Source organism: Syngnathus acus, chromosome 9, assembly GCF_901709675.1.
Source record: "Syngnathus acus chromosome 9, fSynAcu1.2, whole genome shotgun sequence".
Classification (NCBI taxonomy): Eukaryota; Metazoa; Chordata; class Actinopteri; order Syngnathiformes; family Syngnathidae; genus Syngnathus; species Syngnathus acus.
In genome coordinates, this window is record NC_051094.1 from 5,316,481 (window position 1) to 5,342,150 (window position 25,670).

General features: G+C 44.7%; 1 long non-coding RNA gene across 2 annotated transcripts in view; it reads right to left on the reverse strand.

The window, feature by feature from the left end:
* The window catches only part of LOC119126789, a 56,257-nt gene that overhangs the window by 16,446 nt on the left and 14,141 nt on the right, over positions 1–25,670 (reverse strand). For both annotated transcript variants that reach the window (XR_005098696.1, XR_005098697.1), the window contains exons 3-4: positions 19,925–19,998; positions 14,777–15,003 (exon numbers count right to left, since the gene is read on the reverse strand). This is a non-coding gene — a long non-coding RNA (uncharacterized LOC119126789). The remainder of the gene's footprint in view (positions 1–14,776; positions 15,004–19,924; positions 19,999–25,670) is intronic.

Sequence of the window (25,670 nt, forward strand, 5' to 3'; positions counted from 1 at the left end):
AGCTTGTTGAGGTCTTGCGCAAACACACAAATGCACATCTTTGCATTCACATATCCAAAGTGGTCCCTCCCCAGCGAGGTGGCAAAGCCTCACACCACGCCACGTCACGCCACATCACGCCACACCACGCGACGTGGCCACAGAGGTCCATTCTCACATGGTGTACATGTTGCCTATCTCTGTCGACTTCACGACCCTTCATTCATCCATCCATCCATTTTCTGAACCGCTTAGTCCCCACGGGGGTCGAGGGTGTGCTGGAGCCTATCCCAGCTGTCATCGGGCAGTAGGCGGTGGACACCCTGAACCGGTTGCCAGCCAATCGCAGGGCACACAGAGACAAACAACTATTTGCACTTGCACTCACACCTAGGGACAATTTGGAGTGCTCAATCGGCCTACCAAGCATGTTTTTGGGATGTGGGAGGAAACCGGAGTGCCCGGAGAAAACCCACGCGGGCCCGGGGAGAACATACAAACTCCACACAGGGAGGTGGAATCGAACCCGCACCCTCCTAACTCTGAATCGGACGTGCTACCCAGTGCCCCACCGAGCCGCCCACCCTTCATTCAACCTTTAAAAAATGTACTGTCTTGATTTTTCGGATACTCCTCACACTCGAAACTTTTCCGCTGCCGAGGCTATTTTTTTTTTTTTATATGTCACGGTGTTAAAAAATCCGCTTACAAAGACTTTGATGCGCCACCCGTTGGCTTGGCAAAAAGTGAGGTGGCAGGCCGAACCCGTAAAGCACGCTGAGAACGACGCGAGACGGCAGGCGGAGGCCTCACGTGACGGCCAAGAGGTGGCGTCATCGACGAGCGGGGTGGAAGCGGGGGGGGGGATTTAACAAGACGCTCCAGATGGAGGGCCGCCGTTGCCGAGGAAGTCATTAAGCGGCCATTTCATGTGCGCGTGCTGGCCTAGCAAGGACTCTAATTGCGTGTGAGCGGAGATGCCAAAGTACATTTCCATCAAAGATGGAGGACACCGGAGAGCCAGCAGTCACCTCCGCCTCCTCTTTGCACATTTTGCCCGGCTGCTTGGCTAGCCCCCCCCCACAACACCTGACAGACGCTCCACACCCACCCAAAGATCTTTCTCACGTTTCCTTTCCGTCCCTAATTTGCCCGTGAGCTTTTTAGCTTTGCTATTTCCATGATTTCCTCGCTCTCCACCTCCTCCGCCGTGCTGATGCATCGTGGGAATGTTTTTCGGGGGTGGCTTTATCGTCACGCTTGTTATTGTCAAAGAAAAGGCAGTGGTTGTGCAAGATGGTGGCAAACCAAATGGTTGCTTTCCTCAAGCGCCTTGCACAAATGGAAAGCTATAAAAATGGCAGGAAGAGAGAGGCAAGGCTTGTAAAAGGCAAGTCACGACTTGGATGCCAGTCGACGTCGCCATTGCTGCCGCTTTTTCGGTCGAGGCAGAAAAGCCATTTCCATTTGTATTCTGATGTGAGCAAAATGTGCCAAGAAATAAAAAGTTCTTGTTTGATACACAAGGCTCTTGTGTTTGAACTCTTTCCAAAGAAAAGGAAGACGATCTCATGGAATCAGTATCTTGATTAGCCACAAAAACAAAAAATGATGAACAACATTTCAAGTCAAGTACAGCAGGGATAGAAATGGGGAAAAAACCTAAAAATGAAATTATTGTTATGTTAATTTGTTTCTTGATTCCATGTGATCTTGTAAATGAAAAAAGTGTAGAGTATTTTTATGCAAAATCATATGGGGGGGGAACAATTTGCAACGAGCGCTTCCACAAAAGCTTTTTTGTCATGAAAATGCATGCCTCATATATTAAAGTCAAAATGCTTTTTTTTCTCATTGACAATTTTGAACGATTAAACATTTATGGCTGAAAAAAAAAAAGACAATACTTTTATGCGGGATCCAAAGCTCTGAGTTTAAAACGCGAACTTGATCGGGATGAAGCAATTTTGCCGCTAATTCTCTCAAGGCGGAATTGGATTTTGTTAACTTCGGCGGAACCAGTGAGAAGCTCGCCGGGCGACTCCCGCGAACGATCCGTCGTCGGCCCGACGTCCGGCTTAATTCTGGTGTCACAACCTTTCCTTGTAAAAAATTAAATTTAGCAGTCGCCTCAGGGACGTCGGCCGCACACTTTAACGCCGATCCCCCGGTCGGCATCAAAGAGCCGCGGCAATTGTTAGCGTAATCCCCGGAGGTCCTTAATAGGCCGACGCCAACGCCGCGGCAGGATTAGGAGCCTGTGACGGCCAATATAGTTTGTAATTAGCCTCTTAACAGGCCGCACGATGGCGGGATTACTCGGGCGTGGGCACGTGAGCGTCTGACGGACTGCCAGAAGCAATCGAGTGAGAAATTGCCAGAGAATGAGTCTTTTTCTGTTTTTTTTCTCTTCAAGACATGAAGGATTTCTCGCCCAAGAGGTTGGAAAGCCACCTCGTCCGTTGTCGTTACCGGAGTAAGCGTACATTAATCCGACACGTGACGGCGACGAAAAAAAAAAGGCTTTGGTGCCACCAAAGCGAGCCTCGCACTTTAAATTGAGGTTGGAAAAATAAGCAGAGGCGTAGCCAAGCCGGGGCGAGCCGGGGCGGCGCCCCGGTTGAAAAAAATCTAGAGCTTTTTCGATTCTTCATTTTCATGCCGTTTTTTTCTTTCGGTCTTGCGCGAATGTGCTTGCGCTATTCTATGTGCGCGATGTTATCCATTCACCGTTTGCCTCCCGGCCCGGATGTTGTTTTAGCGATCAGCGAACGGCGTGGGTGATGTTCGATTTTTTTTCCTGTGGGCGTGCGCCCCTACTGGAAAAATTCCTGGCTACGCCTCTGAAAATAAGACAAATAAATTGGAAGACTAAAAGGAAGTCGAGTGACGTAAGTTTGTTGTTTTCACGCAAGCCTTAATATATATATATATATACACGATTATACGATGGTGACATGTCAGTGTGGCAGAGCTGGCTTGGCTTCACTCGTCTGGCTGGTCGTTTGCGCACCTGCCAGGTCGCACTTCACACAACATGAACCGCAATATCACTCTTTAAAGTGAAATTTTTACCCGACGCGAATGCTATGTTGCAAAATAAAACAAAAAAAAAAAAAAAAAAAAAAGGCTAGGTCTTATTTTCTGGACAAAAAGAAATGGACTAAAACTAGAAAAAGAAAAGACTCACATTTCAAAGGCACAGCTGTCAATGTAATAACATTTTCAGCTTCCTTAGGTGTGTCGTCTTATGTTCCAAATGATGAGCTTCACCGCGGAGATTAAACAACATCATTAGGCATATTTTCCGCCGACCCTCTGGCGCCCTCTGCGGGCCCCTGGGGGATGCCCGGGGGTACCGCGGTAATCTTCAGAGCTAGCGAGCCAGCATCAAACACCTGCTATTCCCCCCCCCCCTTCTCTTTTTCATTTTTTTTTAATTATTTTGTGTTTGCCTTCAACCACACCATTATTCTCTGTAGGCCAATTAAAAGTCTTCTCGGTCTGTTGTTTCCTGCTCCTGTAAAAGTTAGGACCAATGACAGATGGCGAAATGTAAAAAGATGGTTTGCAATAAAGCGGAGAGGCGAGCGCTATGAGAAGAAGACGGGCCCGATTGCGCAGGTATACCTAATAAAACGTCCAGCGGGCACAAGTGATCAAACAAAAATATAGTCTGAGGCCGTAACAGTGAATTCCAAAGCAAACCTTTTGGGGCTAATCAATTCCACTGAGGCAGATGAGCGAGCTGCCAGACAACAACGGGATTATTTCCGTTCGCCTCGCCCAGAGACAGACAGACGGTATCAACGGAGCACAGATAGCGTCCCTCGGGACTGTCTGAAAAGGGATATCAGGTTTGGTGTTCAACCCACTTCAAGCTCACGCGCTCCCGAGCGAGCCGCCGCAAAACAACAAGCGGAAATACGCACGTGTTCCGCAGATGGGTTTATTTGCATCGCTGCCAGCGTGGCTGCATATTAAACATGGCAGTGCGAGAAGAAGTGTGTCATCGTATGGATGTCTGAACTATCTACGTGTCGCTCGACCAACCAAAGTTATGTGGAACAGATCAATCCCTTTTTCCTAACCCTGACCCTAACAGCAAACTAACTAACTGACCAACTAACTCTCACTCTAATTGAGTGAGTGAGTGAGTGAGTGAGTGAGTGAGTGAGTGAGTGAGTGAGTGAGTGAGTGACTGAGTGACTGAGTGAGTGAGTGACTGAGTGACTGAGTGACTGAGAGACAGGCAAACTAACTTCCTGACCAGTTACTCGACCAACTGACTGAGCAATTGACTAAACACCAAACACCTACCTAACAAACTAGCAAACTAACTGGGTCACTGTCAAACTTACCAAGTGACTGACTGAACAGACGGTCAACCAACTATTTATCCAACTGATCGACCAACTGACCGACCACCCAATTAACTAACTGATCAATTAATTGACTGACCAGGCGTGGTGGACTAACCAACTAACGACCTATCTGAGTTAATGACGATTCCAATCACGTAGCTCAAAACCTAGCTTGACTCACGGGGTGACGGCCCGACTTACTGCCATCTCTGCGATGGAAGGACGCTGCAGCTCAAGTCATGACCGGCCTGGCTAAAACGATTCATGAAATGAAAGTAAATAAGATGGACAGTCCATCGTGGGCCGTCTGATTGCCCATCGCTACTCTCTCCTTGCGCTTTGGCGACATCAGCGGGAATGTGTTACAGGCCGCTAGCAGGTTTTCACTCATAAATGACACTGTGCACCTTTTATGCAAAACGTAAAAAGGCACATTATCACTGGGCTAAGCAGTCCCTTGAGCGGCATAGAGCAAGTGCAAGAGCCGCAGCTGTCGCTTTCCTTTATATACATATGCGCTCCACACATTGCACGCGAGTGCATGTCTATATAAGTCATACAGTCCATTAGCCGCCCCGCAGAAACTGTCTCAGCACATTCCCATTCTCTTAAACTCTAAATCCCGTTTAATGCGATGATCAATATATCCGGGCGAGAAGGTGTCCGCTTTTATATTGGATGACAAGCCTGGAGTGCAAAAACACACACCCGCACACACACACACACACACACACACACACACACACACACACTGCAAAATTTTCTTGGCTTACAGCATGTATTGTATTGGATGGCAGTCACAGGCAGTGTAAGCGGACACAAACAGGAGCAGCCGGGCCTTCTCCGTTGGCCTCGAAATGCTCGGGGGCACTACATTATAGTAAATAAATAAATACAGATTTATTATATTCATATATGTATATATAGAGCCATTATATTATATTATATTATATTATATTGATAGCCATTTTTTTTCCCACAACTTGCTTTTAATGGGCATTTTTTGACACGGAATCCTTCATTAGGCACAGTGGACATAAATTAAACTCTGTGTCCCAGTTCTCGCATTATTGACAGCCCGTGCTCGCTGCCTGCTTGGAAATATATGGCCGATTTTTCGCCACGGGCCTGCGGACGATGGCGTGTAATGATGACATAGCTCTCCGCTAATGGAGCGTTAGCCCGGACTGACTGTTTGCTGTCTGATTTACTCATCAATTCATCGAGCGCCAGGCTTGATGGATGCCTGAAAGCTTTACTCCTTGTCCCAGTCATCATTCCTGACTCTCATTTTCCCATTTGTGTTGCTCCCCCTTTTAATTCCTTCAAGGAAGCGAGGTTAGCCTCGCGTCCTGACTTAAAAAACGACAGCGGGGATCGAACGATCGCGCCCTCTCCTGTCAAGCGGCGGCTCATAAATCTCCCGCCGCGGCATCAGGCGGCTGGCGAAGACGTACGCCCCCGATCTCGCCGGGCGTAAAACGCCAACGCCATGTGAGAAGCTGGTGGATGCGCTCCAGCTAAACGGGTTCCAAATGGAATTGAACCTTGAACCCTTCAGAGGTTGGATGGAGGGGAGATAGTCTGGAAGATTGTAAATCTGACAAGTAATGGCTCATCCTGGCGGTACCAGCCGCATCCCATCCCAACCCCCCCCACCTTCGTTGCGTCTCGCCTGGAATAGGGGTGTAAATCGCGGTGCCCCGGCAAAGCAGGAATTGAGTCAGAAGGCACTTAAACTGATGTGGCTGTAAAAACACACAGAAATAATAATAATAAAAAAAAAAAAAAGGCTGCCAAAGAGGAGGGAGGCGATGAGGACAAGCCAGGACGGTTTTGCGACGCAATTTTCTCGCCATTTTGTCACCTTACTGTAATTTTTCCTTAGCACGGCTTCGTCAAGTTTTCCTCTGGCCTCAAATGCACCAATGTCATGAAAAACCAACGCCATTTGAAACTGCATTTACAGTACCTGGAACTACTCAACGCCCCTCCGAAAACTGCAAATATTTTCAAAGAAATATTTTATAACAGGCAAATATTTTGCTGTTCATGGCTACGTCTGATCTCAAAAAGAAAAAGAGTTTTAAACGTTGAGTGTTAGACTTGATTGTGCATTCCTGCAACATGCTGTGCTCAACAATACCATGTTATTTCTTTTACCTCAGCGTTATGCTAACGTGTCATCCAAAACACCATCAACAGGCTAGCACAAATTAGTATTGAGTCATTTTAAACCTTCAAACGACTGCTCTGGGGAACACAAATACATTAGCTAGCAAAAGAAAGCATTTCTGCTTTATTGCCACTTTTGTGTCTAGTGGTTCAAAGTGGAACTACACCCTTGGGTGGCTGCACTGTATACCTAACATTGTAATCATATCCGACAGTAACAACAAAACAACACAAGCCCCCAAAACATGTTCAGTCACTAATTTTTACGGAGTCTTATTTTTGCAAAAGGCAGATGTTTTTGGCCCGAGAGCTTTATCCTCTGTACTAAACTTTTCAAAAACCATTAAAGCAAGTGTATATGCTGATATGACTTAAATGATCTCTCACACACGCACGCGCGCACGCACACAGACACAAACGATGGAACAAAGAATCTTAATAACACACAAGGACCACCGGGGAGACTTCAACTAAATCAATTGATGTAATGAATGAGTCAACAGGAAGCTGTTTGCTTCGTGTGCTGTCTTGCTATGCGTGCACGCGTGCGTGCGTGCGTGCGCCAAGCAGCACCCTTTCATAAATATTGAACAGTTATCTTTATGCTTTCATTGAAGGGCCGAGCTCACAACGGCCACGCTTTGTCCTTTTGACTCTTTGTTGGGGGAAGCTGGCCTCTAAATCTCATCTGCGTGCATTAAAGCTGGCTGGCCACTGCTTGGAATTAATGACCGGGATGCAGCCAAATGTGTGCGTGCGTGTGTGTGCGCTTCTGTGGGAGCAGGGGGTGGGGGGTCGTGGAAGACCGTGCCCCAAGAATTTATATATAAAAAAAGATGAATATATGCAAATGTGACAAACGTGTTGGGGTGTAATTTCTTTGCCGTCTCCACACGAGGCGAATTCCTGATGAAAACTGTGAAAGCGTCTGCGGCGCATCGCTTCCCGCCGCCTTCGCGTTTATTGCCATAAACATCCAAAACGGGAAGCTGTGCGCACTCCCGTAGAATTCCAAAGCCTCCAGGCAGGCAGCAGCAACTTTTGAAGTTTTCAGAATGATTGCCTTTTACGACATGCCGTCATTAAAGGGGACAAATGATAGAAAATTAACTTTTTTTTTTTTTTATTGGCAGTTTGAGTTCATTGAATGAAGAAAAAAAAAATGGAGCAATGAATGTACTGTAATGCCCCCAATTGTAGGGAAGGAGAGCCACAGCTGTAGAATTTGACCAATAGTTGATATTTTGCACTTACGCTACATCTGAATTTCCATTGTATCTATTTTTAGATTGCAATGCCACATATCCAACCACGGCAGTAGAGCGAGCTTTGAAGGCCAAAAATCGTCACGGAAGCTCCGGAAGGGACCGTTTTGCCGCTGCGGTGCCATTGGTGGAGGCTCAAACATTTGCCAGCCGCGGTTCCCCCTCGATGTCCAAATGCGGCGAGCGCGGCTTCAAACTTGGATTTTTGCTGCCTTTTTGTTTCGTACTCAATCTAACACGGAGCAATCAGTCACACGGCAGCGACGGTCGTAAAAAAATTCAGCTGTAGCGCTCCGCTTTTGTCCAATATGGCCCCAACTCACCGCCGGCCCGGCCCGGCTCGGCCCGAGGCGAATGAAGCAAACGGACAGCGTGCGCGCTTTGTGCTGTTGTGTAAATGTAGCAATCAGGCCGCATTGATTTCCCAGCATCCCCCTTGTGCTTTGCTGCAAGCTAAATTAATGGCAGATTACAAAAAGCCTTTAAACCCTTTTCTTGCTTTCACTCCCAAACTTTCTATTTACTCTTTGTGTTTGTGTGTGTGTGTACGTGTGTGTGTGTGTGTGCGTGTGTGTGGATTGTATCAGTGCTATCTGAAAGGCCTCATTCACGTAAACGTGTATTAGATGCATTTGTAGCACGCCACAGATAGAGATAGAGAGGGAGGGAGGTAGGTTAGGGTGAACATATCCCACTCTAGGGTTTAATTTTTATTTTGGTTATTTTGGTTCGGGTTGGGTTGTGGAAGATCCCCCAGTGAAAGGGTCCAAATATTACGACTAGCTCGGTGGGTTGCCAAATCAAGTTGCACAGGGTTATTATCTTTGGACACAGCTCATTAGAGTCTGTCAGTGATGTTGTGGCCGGTGAGTGCAATTGCGCCACGTCAAAACGCACGTCGGGGTGTAAGTGTGCGATTGCACCGCCGGGTTAGAAAAAAAAGAAACGATTGAGCGAGTCAGAGAGCGAGCCACCCCGCCGCTGTGCTTGTTTACACAGAAAACGTGGCAATGATGGCGCCCCGGCGTGCGATTGTAAAAAGTGCAGCGCCATCGGCTGCTGTTACTCGCCTTTGGCCGCCGCCGTGGAGGATGACACCTCGTCGTTTATCCGCCACCTACACAATGCCGCAATCTTGCACACGTCAAAATGACATTTTGCCCATTGCCGCTCCCCTCAGGTTTTTTTTTTTTTTTAATGTGGGCAAACACAGAGCGAGGCTTTTGTGCAATGGACAGACAGAATAGGTTTTGTTGAGAAAGTAGGCCCGCTGCCATAAATATTTTTTTGATCACTAGTATTTTGTGCTTTTGCAGCTAAGCCTTTGCAGAAAGTTCTGGTGCGAGATTGATGAATCCACACGACGGGGCCGAGGCGAAGTGAGGAGAAGCGAGACCATGTGCAAATAAACACGCACGCACGCTGAAACAACACGCACACCCATCCCTGTCTTCGCTCCTTGCCTTGTGTCTCATCCACACTGCTTGGAGACGCCGTTCACACTTTTTGCTGACAGAGCAATCTCTAACATGAACGACAACAACAATAGCTGGAGATTCTCTGCAACACCGTGTGTGTGTGTGTGTGTGTGTGTGTGTGTGTGTGTGTGTGTGTGTGTGTGTGTGTGTGCGTGTGTGTGCGTGCGTGTGCATGTATGCGTGTTGTGGGCACATAACTCTGCTTTATCAGCCGCATTGTGGAAACAAAAAGCTGGGTCCCCTTGGATGTAAATCTTCCCATTTTACGGCAACGTCTCGCTGTCGCTGAAAGTTTTCAGGCCCAGACAGGAAGTGCTTACACTTAAGCAGGGTAAACACACACACACACACACCAAATTGTCAGGGCGCACTATACACCTAATAGATGATGCAGTAGCAGAAGCTAATTGCTAGCTTACCAGGTCCAATACGGATGTTGCTACGACGTGGAGGAATCACTTCTTACGTGTCTTAGCATTTGGTTCTTAGCGGTGCCGAGATTAGAGTTGGGTTAGGGTCAGCAATCGGGTCTCGCATTCTTGTTGTTCATGTTTGCCGAGCCGTTTGCGACTCTTTGACACAACAGAAGCTGACTCAGCAAGAAGTAGCTCGGCTAGCTGTCAGCATGCATATCAACTTGGCCAAAAACTTGGGGTACATGAATAATACGGCCAACAATCAACACAAAAGACTCGCCCCTTCATTTTCTATCCATTTTCTGAGCCGCTGCCTTAACTTCCACTTTTGACGGTGACCATGATTATTTGTGAGCTTGTTTCCTGATTGGCTCTGATGTCTCGTATTGACCTCTCAACACAACAGGATTTTTTTTTTTTAAATGGGAGATGAGTTTAGCATTCACGATTGTCGGCTCCAGTCTTTCCCCCCGAGTCTCGTTCATCAAATCACAAAAAACAGGAAAACGAAAAAAAGAAACATCTCTTGGTAGAATTGACAGAAATGTGTTTGTCCAAAAATGAGCCTACATTCAATCACACCAATCACATTTCCCGTCTTTGAATCCGCCACGCGCATTGTGGCGCAACCGTTAACCTCTCGTGTGTATATTAATTCACGCCTTTTCCGCTGTTCAACTTTTTTCCATTATCCACCGTCTTCCCCCTTTTTTTTTGTTATTGATTCTGCACTGTAATTTTCCACACTTCCCTGTCATCTCTCATCTCTTCACCCCTCTGAGAGTCCCCCCCCCATCTTCCGAAGAAAGGTACAATAAAAGAAACTGAGAAAAAAAAATATCACACCTCGGTTGAATGTTTTTTTTTTCCCCCTCCAGTCGTCTGTCTTCCCAAACAATATTACAAAAGCAATTCTACTGCAGTCAATAGGCAGCGGGATTGGCTCTCATCCGCCTCGTCCCGCGGGGACGGACGGCCCTATCATCAATATGGATTTATACCGTAGCCTGGCAACTAACATACACAAATGTCACAGCGGCTAAAAGAAATACAAATAGGACAGCAAGCAAATTGGGCCAATTTTTTACAACATGGCGAAGTGACGGATGAGCGTAAAATACGAGCGGCGGCGGCGGCGGCGGACGAAACCACGCCGTAACTTCTCCGGATGGACGACCGGCTGACGCAATCAGGATGTCGGTCTTTTCCATCAGCGTCAACCAAATATTTTTTCACAAGAAAAACGAGGTGAGTGTAGTTCGGGCTTTTAAGTGATGATTGATAACCGATACCAGGGACCGAAATTTAGCCCAGGAATATTCATGGGTAGGAATACAGGGAGGGTCACACACGTATTCATCGGTGGCAGTCAACATTTTGTTTCATTGATATGTTTTTTTGTTGTATGTTTTGCTTGAACACAATTAGCCTCGTTTGGTCACATGATGTTGTCAATGCGAGCCTGAGGACATCGATTTCAATCGACAGTGGAGGGCATAGGAATGTCAAAATGGCCGCCAACCAAGACGGAGGCAAATGGATTGGGGTTGAATTCACGTTTTTTTTTTGTTGTTGTTGGATGAAATATGAATCTGAATTGTGCGCGACCACGTATATTCGCCACGAGCTCTGGTACAACAATTCACGACATCCGCTCGACAGGTTCTACGTTGAAATTGCTTTAAAGAAAAAAAACGAGTGCTCAAAAGGTCTTTTGAACTCGATGAGTCTTAAGCCGCTACCGAGTACTAGATTTAGTCTGTGCAGCTGCAATGTCCATTCTGCTTTCTTGGTTTCAATTGGCCCAAAGAGTCAGCCTAAGTTCTGAGGGCAAGACGGTGGCTTTGCCACTTGTGTGGAGTCAAAGCTGAACCTCTGTGTGACCTTCAACATTTTGCTAGTTTCTGCTCCTTTTTTGTTCATGTGAACGCAGGGCTGAAAGTGTGTGATAACAAACAGCACGGGAGGCGGAGTCCAGCTGAGATGATGGCCTCCAGTTTTGATTGAAGCGCGCGCACACACACACACACACACACACACACACACACACACACACACACGCGCGCAGCAGAAGACTGGAGCTGTGTGTAAGAGGCAGTTTCTGCGTGCGGCGGGGGTCCGGCCTGGAAAGCCTCGGGGAGTCGCGATGGAATGTGAGCAAGTCCCTCGGAAAATATCATCTTGTCCAAATGGGTCATTTAGAGCGCTTGCTAAATTGCGCGCACACGTACAACGAGCAGATCGCCAAACATGACGTCGGCTAACTCAAGTTGAAATAGGAAACGGTCAGCACAGATTTGAAAAGCGTAACCAATTTTGGACACGAAAGCATTTGATGGCCGGACTTCAATGTTCTACCAACAGTACCTGCCTGCCTCCGTCAATTTGCTAAAATTCCCACCAACATTCCTTGCTGCTTACTTTACGTAACCACCACCCGCCCTACCAACCCAGCACCAAGCAATTTTTTTTCCCCTTCATACCTACCTACCTTTACCATCTACTTCCCCATCTCACTAGGTACAACCCCACCAACCTACTGACTGACCAAGCAACCATAACCACCCTCCCTGCCTATCTAGCGACTACCCTAACATACCTTGCTACCAACACCTAACCACCTACCAACCAATCGACCGACCGACCTACCTACCTACATGCCACCCTCTACCAATCCAATTAATAACAACATTTTTAGTGAATGAAAATCATCACAATTTTCCCATTTGCTGTTAACAAGCTATCAGGATATTGTCAATTTGACCCACGGAGTCGTGAAATGAACGGCAAGCCAATGTTGTGCCAAGTACACTTCATTGTGACAGTCTGCGTGAGTCACTCTCGGTGCCGCTGCCGCCGCCGCTGCTTCTTCTTGCTGATGATGGATGTCCGGACGCCTTCAGCGGCTGTAGACAATTTCCTGAGCACGGCCGTATGCGCGGCTTTTTGAATTCATAAGAAAATTGACTGCAGACTCATGATGAATGAGGACGCTCCTCTCGCCAGGAAATAGAGAAAAATAATAGCCGCCGCGTCAAAAATTGTGATGACTTTCACTCATTAAAAATCTATTTGAATCTTCCAGCCTACTTAAAAAAAAAGAAAGAAATTCAATCAGATGTCTGTTGCGCCAACACAAGGTGTCCCTCGCAGTGAGTGGCAACCTCCAAAGTCCAACACCGTAAAAGGAGGACAATTTGGAATTTGGCCTCATTCCTGCAAAACGAATCTTCTAGTAGACGTACGGTGGAAGTCCGCATTTTGGATTATGGATGAAATCAGAATTCTACAATTAACGACACAAAGACAAAATCCTTTTGTGACTTTTGCGGCTGGGTTTCGACCTAGGTTAACTGTTCTTATTACCTACTTTCTCCTCAGTTTTCTATTCCACACACACAAACAAACACATTCACACACACACACACACGCACATTCACGTCTTCCACCCTTGGGGGACATTTATTCTGATTACGCGGAGCCCGGGAGATCGAAGAACGTAGTAATCAGAAAACTGGCCGGGCATCTATCACCGCGGCAACCAATCAGAGCTCCGGCTCTCCGCTCCCTGGCGCCACAATAAAATTACACGCAAAAAAAGTGGCCAACATGTAAGTTTGTGATTTGTGTCCAAAAAGACACACGCAGAGTCCATACTTCATTTAGAATGTTTGGTCTCCTGTTGAAAACATGACAAAGGCATCTTTGGTATAAAAGGTGAGAGGAAAAAAAATAATAATGCGGGTCAGGAGTGTAAGAGGAAACAAGTGTGTGTGCTGTGTCTGGGGAGTGTGAAGCTATTTGTTTCCACTGAAGATAGAGGCTGCAGTAGATTCGAAGAGACAGCAAAAGGGGGATTAGCAGAAAATGTGGCAATGAAGGAGCACACACAAAACCTTGGGCACGCGCGCACACACAGTGTGCCGTCGAGTGACAGAGAGCCACGTTGCCATGTTTGCAACGGGAACAACGATATCAACGCATCGCTAAGCTCATCTCGAATATTACATGTTGGACTTTGGTGGCATGTTTGATGTTACAGTAAACTTCACACACACCCCGCCCCGCCTCACACATAGCCACACACACATTTTTTTCCAAATGTCAAGCCGCTGTGTGGCACCACATGGACAAATGTTAATAAAATCAATGTTTATCGGCCTCGGATCGAAGGGCGCGTCAGCCGAAATGTAAGGAAATGGCAGAGACATCACTCCTGTCATGCCGCAATATTTACGACGGATGGATGCATGAATAATTGAAAACACAGCTACATGTCCTACACAAGGCTATTGTTAGATGCAAGGGACTTTTGGTTGTTGTAAAAAGTGGTTTGAAGCTGTATAGGCAACATTTTGACTATACATTTTGGCTTGTTGTCATTAAAGAGGAGACACGAGTTCAAGTTAGAATTATTGTTACGACAACGTCAACGTTTTTCCCTTGAAAGGCGGAATGTATTGAGGAATGTTTTCTTTCATTTTCTTATTCATTTGTCAAAATTGGTTAATTAATCTAATGTAAATAATGCAGTAAAAATAAAAGACAAATACAACATTTACATGTACGTTCCAATATTTTGTTTTGTTAAATACGTGGCTAATTAATAAGTGCAAAATAAATCATGACGATTACTTCATTGCATTCACTGAAAAGCATGACCATGCTTTATTTTTAATTTGACAAAACAAACTGTAATTATATATTTTAATATATATATAATATTTTAATCTGTATTGATACAATTACATTTAACAAATTTAATTTTTCATAAAACGGGAAAATATTATTTTCGTACGCATTTTTATTCATTTTTATAAAAACATTTTAAATATGCATGTAAAAAATTAATTTATTGTATTAAGTCAATAGCTAATTAGAATTGAATTTGTGATGAATACAATAAAAAGATGGTTATTCATTTCATGTATGATGTTAAAAAAATCTATTGTAACTGCCACTTTAATAAAAGTTTTCTCAGTAGGGGTGAAGTGTCCAGCGAGTGTCATTCTGTCTCGTCTGACTTTGCAAAGGTGACGATTGACAAAGTGTTTAAGTACAGTGTGTGTGTGTGTGTGTGTGTGTGTGTGTGTGTGTACCTCTAATTACTCTTCCCCTCCACTTGAGCGTCTTTTCGCCCGGTCAGCACTGGAGCTGGGCGCTGGCGTGGCGGCTAACAGGATTAGCTTTTTAGCAGCCAGGAAGTGACACAAAATGGCGACTCGAGATGACTCGCACTCGACCCTCCTTCACCGCGGCGCCGTCTCGCCCTCACATTTCCCGCTCAGCAGCCATTTTGTTTGGTTCTGGAAATCCTTTTATCCCCCTTGCGAAAGAGAAATGGAAGAAGAAATGATGAACACGATCTGCGCTTATTGGCAGCCATCTTCTTTGCATTTGGAATGTTTTTTTTACAACAGGAAGTATAGCAAATGATGTAAAGTGATTGCTTGAGAATAGAATAAAACCAGTTAGCCTGTTAGCATTTTGCTACAACTTAGAGTAGCGGCCCTTAGCTGCATTTCCTGTTCTATGGCTCTAATGGTATTTTGCGTTTTATACACTTCATGAGACATTCCGCTGACCTTTAAAGTTACTTTTTTTTTTTCTGTCCTCCAAAAGCTATGTGTGTGTTTATTAGATGTGCGGCGAGGTTAGAAGGCAAGCTGTGCCGTCAACATGCCGTAAAGCACTTTACAAATCACTTTAAAGGCGACATCTCCTTTCTTTAATTGGCTCCAGAGTCTCCTCGCCGTCGTTCATATTTCAGACGGTGCGCTGAAACTCGCGTCGATAAATCTCCTTTATGGTGGAGAGGGGCGAGCAAGCAGGACTTTGAGGGAGAGAGAGAGAGAGCGAGACAGAGAGAGAGAGTGTTAAGGTGTGACGAAATGTGTGTGTGTGTTTGTCCATATCTTAATTATTCTGTGGCCACTGCAAGGCAGGATGCTGTGCAATATGCCAGCCTACCGATACAGTGCAAGTGCAAAAAAATCCGAGGCTGATGGAGGAAGTGTGGGACAAAATAAACTTGGGCCTTACAGCCTTACGGCCATGCGGCAAGTGCAAAGCTCATGAGCAGCTTGGATGGTGAGCATCCGAGGATTGCTTTTTCTCAGGTGGTATTTTATGCTTTATTGTAAATTTACTTGAACCTTTCTATTATGTTGAGTTATTATTTTGATCCCTGATTAAATGTGTCATTTTCTTGTTAAAAAACACATTGTGAAGAAAATTGCTTGTTTTTCCTTGCACAAATGTGATTTTTTCTAACCATTTTTTGAAATTTCATTGCCCAAGTTTTTCCTTTTTTCCATAGGAATTTCAAATAAATATTCCTGTAAGAGAGCGGCTCGGTGGCGCACTGGGTAGCACGTCCGCCTCACAGTTAGGAGGGTGCGGGTTCAATTCCACCTCCGGCCCTCCCTGTGCGGAGTTTGCATGTTCTCCCCGGGCCCACGTGGGTTTTCTCCGGGCACTCCGGTTTCCTCCCACATCCGATTGATAGGCCGATTGAAGACTCCAGATTGTCCCTAGGTGTGAGTGCGAGTGCAAATGGTTGTTTGTCTCTGTGTGCCCTGCGATTGGCTGGCAACCGGTTCAGGGTGTCCCCCGCCTACTGCCCGATGACAGCTGGGATAGGCTCCAGCACGCCCGCGACCCCCGTGGGGACTAAGCGGTTCGGAAAATGGATGGATGGATATTCCTGTAAGATTGATCAAATACTATTTTTCAAAAATCCATAAATGATTCCTTAAACTAATACTGTCGGGCTCTTCCTTCAACTTTTTTTTCCTTAATTTTATTTTAATCCTGATGAAATCCAACTTTATTCAATTTCAACTGTATTCTTTGTTTTGCCAACTTTTCGCTTATTAGCATTTTGCATTAGCCCAAAAGCTAATTTGTTCCAATGTTCCAAGACTATTGACGTTTCCTCCTGTGCGTCATCTTTGGCATTATATTCTATTCTAAACTTTAAATAAAAAATAAAATAAAAAAAACACAAACAGCGAGTTGGGCTTGAAAGTTCAATTAAAAACGCGGACCTCTGGGCTTTTCATTTGTGTGCGTGTTTGCGTTTCAAACGCAGCTTTTTATCTGGAATGAGTGCGTTTGAGTGTTTTTGCTCGTTATCAGCGTGAAAAGAAAAAGTCCACAGGTAATTACCACAAGTAGCGTCCTTCTTGTCGCTACTTCCGTTTCAGCAAGGCATTCGCTGCTTGATTTTTTCTCTTTAATTGGCTTCCTTGTGCAGGGGAACTTGTTTACATCTTATTATTTACTTGCAAAATTAAACAGGAATAAAGTCAAGCACCCCTGAGGCTGCGTGATTTGCAATTGAAGCAAATTTGACCCTTTATTTGTATTTAGTGGCACCAAAAGGGAGAAAGCGGTAGCACATTTCTTCTTGCGCAACCTTGTACTTAAGGTTTCTCTTAGGTTGGACTATGACGTGTATTTGTTTTTTGTTTTTGTTTTCACCAACTAACATGAATTGTGAGTGGAGATTTGAGGTGTGAGGTTAACCTTTAACAAATCATGAAATAATTAAGTGAATTGATAATTTTCTGTGTCCTAAAATGGCAACAGAGATGAAAGTGAACTGTTTGCGCACTACGAAGATATACAATGCGTAATTGTAATAAACTTGCGTGCAGAGCTGTCAGCGACAAGCTCACTTTGCATGACTTCAAAAAGCCAGACGTTGATGTAGCGCCTAGCCTAGCGCTGGCGTTTGCCTCATTTAAGCCCGGGCCTTTATTTCACAGCCGGCAACTCATACATCAAAGTCATACGCGGCTAACAAGGTTAGCGACATAAAAGACGCACATAGAAAATAAAAGTGATGAACTGTTTTGTAGGTTGATGTAATTGGATGCCTGCACACACCTCCTCTTATCAACGTAGGGAAAGTGGGGAAAAACACACAAGCAGGACATTCATCTACACGCTAGCTTGCATACAACCCTTCGCAAAGGCTTGTATTGATTATTTCCTGCTTCAAAAGAACATTTATATTTTTGATGCAAAAGGCATACCAATATTTGGCAATTTGCATCCCTTATATTTGTACGCCGGTTTAACATGCGACCAGTTTCTATTTAGCTATTTGTTTCACACAGTCACTGGTGGGTGCAAATACTTTTGGGCGCAAGGCTCATTTTCTGCCTTCTTGTCTGCCTTCGTGGGCCTCTAATGCAGGGGTGTCAAACTAATTTCTGTCGTGGACCGCATTGTAGTCATAGTATACTTCTGAGGGCCATTACGACTGTCAACGCCTTATATTATATACAGCATAGGCTACACAACAAACTGATGATAACTAGTTTTGAAAGCATAGACTAGTAAAAACTGTTCAAATATTTTAAAAATATGAATGGTGATAAAAATTGCTAGCAATATCTCTATTTTTCAAAAGCAAAGACAATTTGTAATTTTAGGATTGACACATGAAGTCCATGCACAATTTGTCTTTGCGGGCCACGTAAAATGATGTGTTGGGCCGTATCTGGCCCCCAGGCCTTAAGTTTGACACCTATTCTCTAATGGAATACCGCGTGTACACAAATACACACGTTTAACTCAGTGTCAGTGTGTGTGACTCCGCTCCATGCGCAAGTGTGCGTGTGTGTGTGTGTGTGCGCACATGACACGCAGATTGCGAGCTGTCAAAACACAGTGACTATTTACCTTCCCAGATTGAAAATCATTCCCAGTGCTCCCCACTGTGTGCGTGCATGCGTGTGTGACCCCCAAGGTGCGAGTGTCCTTTGAAAAATGTCAAACAGCTGTTAAAGTGACCTTATGTCAGAAAATAAATATAAAAAAGATTTTATACCTTGTAGTGGCATTCAAAATTGACTCAATGCGATGGATGACAGTGGAGTCATACGTACAGGGAATCGTTGCCTTAAAAAGAGCCTTTCTTTCAAAAAGTACTTTGATGCTCTAAAAAGTTGCGCCGCTCCCCCGGAAAAATACTTTTCTCTAATAAATATGACTGCTGTTGGAAATTGCCTCTTTTTCCTCCAAATAAAAGTATAAGTGAAATCTAGAGTGGACCTCCGCGGTTGGCCAAAAGAGAGGCTGGGTGGGCCCGTGAAGATATGCATTAAAAATATTTAGAAAAAAAAAAAAATAATCCACAAATAGTTGTCAACCCATGGGTGACAATTCTTCAAATAAAACTTTTTTTCCCCCAAAAAAATAAGAACCACCCCCTCCCTCACCATCAAACATTTGTTTGTTGTGCATATTGGTCGATCCAATGAGCCTGACCGAGAAACTCGCAGGATTGCATTGAACGGCGTAAGAAGAGCATCTTCAGATACGAGCGCAAGGAAGACGACGACGACGCCAGCGTCAAAGCGTCTCCTCGGGGGGGCCGAGGCGCTCTCCTCGGCTGCCGTCTGAAGATTGCCAATCCCCGACACTCAATCCGGATGTTTATCTAGCCCCCCGAGGATGCGTATTACCAAACGAGACGTTTTATTTATCAAGGTAAGCAGACGGCGAAGAAGGAAGGTTGAAAAGCCACCGGCAAGATGGAGGAACAAGACAAACACACGTGTGTGTGTGTGTGGAAAAACATGACATTTAGGAGACGAGGCTATCATGAGTAGACGCGCGAAAATGTCCCAAGGTGCCAAAACAAACAAAAAAAAAAAAAAAAAACAGGAAGTCGGCCATTCTGGTGGAAAGCAAACATTTCAGGGACTTTTTGTCGACTCCAGCGGCGTGACACATTTGTCATAAGTGGCCCCGCAAAAAAAAAGTCCCAGGAAGTAAAGGCCAAAAAGTGACAGGAAATACGCCATTTTGTTTTGACAGAATTTTGGCCATATTTATGGTAGTTCTTCATAGAAGAACCTATCCTACAGAATATTTTAAAATTCAGCCCCCCCAAAGACAGTTTTGAAATTTGGTCATGTGTTGACTCACACAAAAGTCATTCCTGAAAGGACACAGGAAGTCAACCATGTGTTTTTGAAACGGGCCATTTTACAGCAATCTCCCTTAACTCGCTAACCCCTCACCTGTCTGCCTCAAAGTGAAAATGAAACCATTTTGATTCTTATAAAGGGTAAAACAAGAATTGCTTCACGGGAGGACAGAGTGTATCAAATTGTCCCCTTCATAAACGAGAGAAAATGTCAGGTTCAAACACTTGCGCCATACCGTGTCTGGACAAGTTGCTCTTTTGTGTTTTTGTTTTGCAGGAGCAGATGGTCAGCAAATATTACCTTGAATAGCGGCATAGGCCTCGCAGATTAAATCTTGCTCCACTCAACTGGATTGAAGCACTCGACCCAAAATCCTATAAAATATGTTTTAGATTTATTAGACGCCGAGTATGTGAGAGAGTTTGTTCTCTCAGAGGAGACAACACTAGAAGAAGAACATCCTCTTTAACGACCCTGTAAGCTTTTAGTTAGCATGTTGGAGGAATGATGATTTACAGGGTTTGTCACATTTGGGGGGAAAAAAAAAAACCCCCATCAAATGTACCCGACAGAGACAAAGTTTTATCTGGAGAGTATTACGCAGAGCGTATACGAGGAACGCAGCACACAAGCGACAAGTGCTTAGTGCTGGATGCTAACTGAATGCTGGTTTCAACATGTCCGCTAACCGCCAACTGTTTTCTGGCTAGTTAGCAATGGTTACTGGTGACCACCCAACTGCTTTCTAACTGGTTGCTAACTGTATGTTGCTTTCAAGATGTCTGCTAACCGCCAACTTTCATCTGGCTAGTTAGCAATGGTTAGGGGTGAGCAGCTAACTGCTTTCTAGTGGGTTGCTAACTGCATGTTGCTTTCAAGATGTCTGCTAACCGCTAACTGTTTTCTGGCTAATTAGCAATGGTTACAAATGAGCAGCTAACTGGTTTGTAGTCACTGGCTAATTGCATGTGGAATGTTTCCGTTTACTTTGTTTTCAACGCCACACTTCAGAGGTCTTATCTGGTGATCTTCCAGGTGTCCTATGTCGCATTTCCCCCGGCACGTTAGAAGGCAGCATCAGCACTAGCAGTCGACATCAGGATGCCTGTAATCTCGTCCCCGTCGGCGGCGGCGGTCATTCTTTATTCTCTGGTCTGCTTGTCATTTTGTAGCTGTCACTCGGCCCTTCTCTGCCCATCCGTCAGCATCCATCCTCCTCCTCCTCTGCCATCCGTCACTCTCGGGAGGGGTTGGCTAACAGGCTGCTTGACAGCCAGCAAAAGTGGACTACTCTTCCTTTTTTTCGCCTTCCTTTTTCCCGAGCCAGCCATCCAGTCAGTCAGTCAGTCATCCGAGGCTAATTAAATAGCGGCGCACTCCTTCCACAAGTCCACTCTGCTCGTTGCCTCTTTCTCTTTCTGTCTCTCTCTGTCTCTCTCTGTCTCTCTCTCTGTCTCTCTCTCTGTCTCTCTCTCTCTCTCTCGCTCTCTCTCCCTCTCTCTCTCCCCCCTTCGTCGCCCAGGGTGTCGTACGCTAAGATTAACCTCCCGCTGTAAAGATCACACACACAAAGTAACAGCGGTCGAGAGCAAGGCTCCTCAATCAAATGTTTAAAGCGTCTAGTTGGGAAACGTTCCTTACATGAACAGTCATTAGAAAGGCTACATTAAAACAGTAACAACGGACCTTCATCAAATGCAAAAATTGTTCATGAAAGGATCCTTTTGTTAAGGAGCAAGTGGTAGAAAGAGTATTTGATCGAAAACTAAGTTTTTGTCAAAACAAGCTGTGTTTCTTTGCAATGATGCCTTCCCGTTGGTACGCACATTTGCCTCGCGTCTCACTAATAAGTTGTCCCAGACATCTTCAGAATGGCTGACTGAACCGAAACGAAGCTTTTTATGTGATTCAGTCTTTCTCCCAGTGTTGTTTTCTTTGCATTTGGCTCCTGGCGTGCGTCTGTTGAGCGTTATTCGGACGCAGATGGACGATTAGAGCGGTATTACGTCGCGGAGCGCGGCAAACAAAAGACTAAAGCAACGTTAAAGCCGCAGGCGGCGATGGACGTGCCCTCGCAGCCGCTTTTCACGCAAATCCTCAAAATGATCAAACTTTGGCGGCCACGTTAGATGGTGTAGGCTTAAAAAGCTTCGCAAAGTAGCGCGGCCCATCTGTCCGCGATAGCCGCTTCTCATTTGTGCAAATCTTTCAGTCTGACTCAGTTATTCTCTCTCTCTCTTTTTTTTTTTTTAAGCAGGCTACACACACACAAACGGAAAGTCTATCGGTGCAAGACTAAGACTAAACAGCAATTTAAAAAAACATTTATTTGCGAGGAAATGCCTCATTTTAGAAGAGATCATACTTAGTAAAACAGACCAGCGTCATGACTTTTAAACAGAACAGAGGCTGTGATGTACCGAAGTTAAATTCCTTGTTTGGCACGCCCAAACATGGCGGATAAAAATTCTTGAATCTTGAATCTTAAGGTCCGACGTTACAGTTTCAGAAGAAAAGAGGTGAGTCGTAGCACAAATCGCCACACAAGATTGTTGTTGCGGCACAGCAACAAACGGGCAAACAGAAAGCAGGAAGAGCAAAGGGACGAGTGGTGGACGGGAACAGAAAATTGCCGGAAAAACAACCAGGCGGGGATATTACAGGCGGGCGTGGTGAAAAATGGAAAGCATAAATTGTGGCCAATTACTGATTTGAAGCACCCGCACGGGTGAGCAGGGAGGCTAGTTAGGTGGGCGTGGCCGACTGGCATAGTGTCGTGGGCATGGAAAAACACTGAGAGCACGCAGGCATAGCAACGGAACCAAATTGTTACGCACGTACTCAAATACTGTCCAAAAAATGGACACACACTGCTTCACTGACATTTTTGGATTCATTCACATGTAGCGGCCTGATAAATTTTCACTACAAATACCTTTGCTTTGTAAAAATCATCCCCAAATATTGACATGCTCTATTCTATATATTTGATTGTAGGGAGAAACCTTTATAGAAATAATAATAATAAAAAATACAAAATTCAACAAACACTTTTCAATTCCTCTGTAGAATCCATTGGCAAACAACGAGAAAGGATGACTGTCTTTCAAAAGATGTTGGGGGGGGGGGGGGGGGGGTAGCGGTGTTGGGTCAAGAGCCCAATCTATCCGCTAGATGAAAAGCAAACGGCAATCGTGTGGCACAAACACGCGTGTCATCGCCGGGAATTGGCCATCGCCTCATCGGAATCCTCTTCGTCTTTTTTTTTTCTTCTTCTTTCCTGTGCAAATGGGAGACATATTGAGGAAAGCGGGGGAAGGCGGGGCATATATATTTCATTGGATGGGATGCCACATTGTCGCTTAAGCTGGTTGATGTCCCAACTCTCTCAGGGCAAAGCTAAGGAAGGAAGGAAGGAAGGAAGGAAGGGGGGAAGGAAGGAAGGAAGGAAGGAAGGAAGGAGGGAAGGAAGGAAGGAAGGAAGGAAGGAAGGAAGGAAGGAAGGGGGGAAGGAAGGAAGGAAGGAAGGAAGGAAGGAAGGAAGGAAGGAAGGAAGGAAGGAAGGAAGGAAGGAAGGAAGGAAGGAAGGAAGGAAGGAAGGAAGGAAGGAAGGAGAAATTAAAAAGCAACGTGCGAGGGATGAATGAAAAGGTAAAAAAAATAGAAAGGTCAGCAAAGAGCAAATATCCAATTCAAGTTGCTACTGCGAACTGGATCAGCGCAGCAACATCTGAGGTAGGAGACCTCCGGGTCCAATGCAAAGTCAGACGTGAGGAAGTTAAGGGTGTGCCACAAAACAAGGTTCAAGAAAAGAGTCAATTCTGACATGCGAGGTCTTGTCGTAGGCCAGGTCCGCTTGGAAAGACAGCAACCCGTGATTGGCTGCCAACCAGTCCAGAGTCTAGTCTACGCCCCCCCTCAAGAGAACGCTTTGAGTTTAAATGAGTACGTCAAAATTCAATTTACTCCATTGCGGTAATTAGGATGCCTCCCTTCACATTTGACCCAGCCAGCCTGGTGATCACAAACATCCAATTGTTTGATATCTCCTCAGAACAACCACATGCTGCTTCACCAAGCAAGCCACCAATGTTATTCGCTGCCTGCATGCCATGTCGCGAGTAAGCGAAGCCTCTCGGAAAACGTAAGCCCCTGGAATTAGCCGCGACAGATCAGAGATACCGGTGCGGACACGCGAGCAGATGCGAGTCGGGGGCTGACAGTTGTGGGGGAGGAAGGGCTCGTCAGGACAGATGGAAGGACACTGATGGATCCCGACAGCCAGCAAGCCAGGATTCGCCAGCGCTTTGGCCTCCAGCCTGAATCAACAGAGCAAGCTGACGGCTATATCTGCCCGCCTTTATTAACGCGGAAAGGCGTGAACGCACACCTGGACACACACACACACACTTTGGGGTAGTATGGCGGCCAAGACAGGAGAAAGTTTGCTTGGCAGCAAGCTCATATGAGCTCCGGGATTCCAGGTGCATCGTTCATTTTATCCCCCAGCAGATTATTTAAAAGACGACCTGCAGCATTCCCCGATACACGCACGCATGCACACACACACACACGCATGCACGCACACACGCATGCACGCACACGCACACAAACACACTTGATTGTGAAGGCAGAAATGTTAATGATGTAAACAACTTGCAGCCTCATTCACTCTTGTTTTGCTTGTTGTTTTTCTTGGATGAAATCAACTGGAATGTGTTCATACTCATCCTGCGCCATTCAAATTGGATCGGTGAGATGTTAGAGGAAAAAAATGACGTATTATTGAAATTATACGTATGTATGTTTGCCCAAACAAAACTGACTTCAGTCTTAAATAAACTGCGAAATTAGACACTGTGCAAAATAGGAAATAAAATGGGTGTTGATTTTCAGAACTTATTTGTAGTTTTTTGAAGGTGCGCTTACATTTCTTAAAAATTAAATTCACAGAAAAAAAATTGACTCAAATTATTGTTAAAAAGATAAATCGCCCAACATTTTTCTAATTTACTTAGAAACTATACTTTTTTCATTTATGAATTTGAAAAATGGTTTTGATTAAATTAGTACCTGGTATTATAAAGTTGATATTTCAAATGAGTGAATAGTAAAAAAAAAAAGTAAGCCTTTTTGAGCAATCCAAAACTGCATTTAAAAAATAAATCGTCCAACGTTTTTCTGACTTACTTAGAAACAATGCTTTTTTCATTTATGAATTTGAAAAAGAATTTTTATTAAATCAGTACCTGATATTATAAAGTTGATATTTCAAATGAGTGAAAAGTAAAAAAAAAAAAAAAATTAACCCTTTTTGATAAATCAAAAACTGCGTTATATAAAAGATATATATTTCTTCAAAAAAACATTAATGAAATAAATACAAATACGTGTTTTTCTTCCCTAACTTTAACAAATGAGTTTTAAACATGTAATTCTGGACCATATGACAGATATTTACAGAAAATATAGTTTCCATATATTAATCAACAAATTATTGAAGTTGTTTATTAAAGAATGTATGAAATTATTTTAAAATACAATGACTTGGTTGAAGAAAATTGAGTGAGTGAGTGAATGTATTTATATGCAAATGTGTATGTGCATGTGTGTGTGTGTGTGTGTGTGTGTGCGAGAGAGAGAGACATGACAGCTGGTTGACACAGTGGGTACTCTTCAGGTGGGGTGTTTGTAAGCGACATCACCCGTCACAATGTTTAATTAGCACCTTTCTGCATTGTGCGTGTGTGTATGTTGATCAGTCCATTATTATATGTAAATATCTCATAATGTGTTTTCACACCTCCATATGTTTGACTTATGTGTTATTTGTATGCATATATGCGCAGGGCGTACATATATCGACTTTCCTTTTAATACGCTTTAATTATGTGTGTGTGTGTGTGTGTGTCAATGACAGCTGAGGTCACTCCTGCGGGTTTTTAATCCGGACTCGCATTGGGAAGTTGGAAGGTTTAATCGGAGCTTCCGCCGGCTACCCAGAGGTTCACCAGCTGCACTTGGGATGCGCTTCCTGTCCAAGGTG